Source organism: Arachis hypogaea, chromosome 16 (assembly GCF_003086295.3).
Source record: "Arachis hypogaea cultivar Tifrunner chromosome 16, arahy.Tifrunner.gnm2.J5K5, whole genome shotgun sequence".
Lineage (NCBI taxonomy): Eukaryota > Viridiplantae > Streptophyta > Magnoliopsida > Fabales > Fabaceae > Arachis > Arachis hypogaea.
This window is the reverse complement of record NC_092051.1, coordinates 4,337,951-4,339,716: the sequence shown is the minus strand read 5'-3', so window position 1 is coordinate 4,339,716 and position 1,766 is coordinate 4,337,951. Positions and strand designations below refer to the sequence as shown.

Genomic DNA, 1,766 nt, shown 5'->3' with positions numbered 1-1,766 from the left:
GCAGTCTCTCTGCTAGAGGATACTTCTGCAATGACTTTTGAACGGCCTTGTTTCTGCCTGTGGTTCCTAGTAGATTCAGCTAAGTCGCTGATCAATTGCCATGCCTCATCAGTGGTCTTGTACTTCTTCATAGACCCATTGCTAGCACTTTCCAATGTGGTCTTACCTTGGGGCCCCATGCCCTGTGTGATATAGCTGAGTAACACTATCTTGTCAATCCTGTGGTGGGGGCATGCTTCCAGAAGATTATTGAAGCGCTCCCAGTATTCAAAGAGAGTCTCGTTGTCATCTTGAACAATCATGGAAATGTCTTTCCTCAGTTTATCAGTAACTTCAGATGGAAAGAATATTTCCAAAAATTCTTTTCTGAGTGTATCCCAGTTGGATACATTTGCTAGGGGTTGAGTGTAGTACCACTCTCTTGCTTTTCCCTCAAGAGAAAATGGGAAAGCCTTCAGCAAAATTGAAGCTTCATCTGCACCATCACGCTTGACAGTAGAACAGGCTGCCTGGAAATCTCTCAGGTGCTTGATAGGCTCTTAAGCAGGTAAGCCATGAAACTTGGGCATCAAATTGAGCAGTGCGGTCTTTATTTCAAAATATGTAGCGACCGCTGGGTGATGCGCTTGAAACGGTTGTATTGTAAAATCAGGGGCTCCTTCCTCCTGGATAGTAATTCTCCTAGGTTCGGCCATGTTGCCTACGCGTGAATCAACCGAATCAGTAGAACGGGGGCTAGTTTCTTCTTCAACTGACGTTTCAGATCCTCCCTCAGAGAGGGCTAACCGACGCCGAGCTCGCCTTATTCGTGAAATAGTCTTTTCAATTTCAGGATCGAATATTAGCAAGCTTGGATCAGGAAGTGAACGCGTCATTTGACGAAAGAAACATGCAGCTCATAGTAGCAAAATAAAATAAAATGCAAATAAATAAATTCTAATTAATAACTTTAGCACTCTATTGCAACTCCCCGGCAACGGCGCCAAAAATTGATGCGGGCAAAAATTGGCGAATTAAAAATTATTAAAATATATACGTTGCGAGTATAGTTCTTAACTCGCCATAAATTTGCTTATCAATTTAGAAAGGTGTCACAGAAATTTAAAATTAAAATACTGGGAGTATGAATCCCAGGTCGTCTCCCAATGAGTTGCAGAAAAGTGTGCTATTTTATTAATCAGAGGTTTTCAAAAAGGTTTGAGTTGGGTAAGCAGGAATTTAAATTTGAGAATTTGAATAATGTAAATAAAAGCCTTGACTGGAAGTTGATTAGTTGGAATCCCTATTATTGTTGGAATACTCTCAAGATTGATTGACAATTAAAGGTTGTCCTGTTTAATTATTCTTTACTAGGTAAGGGAAAGTCAAACAAGTTGGAATGCTACGTCTGTTCACAAGTTGCAATCCACTTAATTAAAAGAGGTTGGTGTTAGTGACTAGAAGGCAATCCAACCATAAACCCAATTACAATCTTTCTTTTAAGCTTTCCAACTCAAGGGTTCCTTTCAATCAACTCCCCATCAAGTTAGGGAACTACTCGCTCATTGTGAATGTAAAATTCATAGCATATAAAAAGGAATTAAAGAAAGACATTGTAAATAAAAATCAAAATAGTCAATTAAAATTAAAAGTGGTCCTTGTATTAAATAATCCTAAAAATATTCTAATGGTAAAATTAAACAAAGCAAAGGACATGGAAGAGTAAAGCCAAGTAAAGAAAATGAACTAGAATGACGAAGTCTTGATGAGGTAATAGCTCTTCTCAA

General features: G+C 38.7%; 1 non-coding gene across 1 annotated transcript; it reads left to right on the top strand.

The window, feature by feature from the left end:
* Positions 1-216: 216 nt before the first annotated feature.
* LOC112761879 (small nucleolar RNA R71) lies at positions 217-323 on the top strand. Its single transcript, XR_003182250.1, has one exon. It is a non-coding gene; the product is annotated as a small nucleolar RNA R71 (small nucleolar RNA).
* The last annotated feature ends 1,443 nt before the right edge of the window (positions 324-1,766 follow it).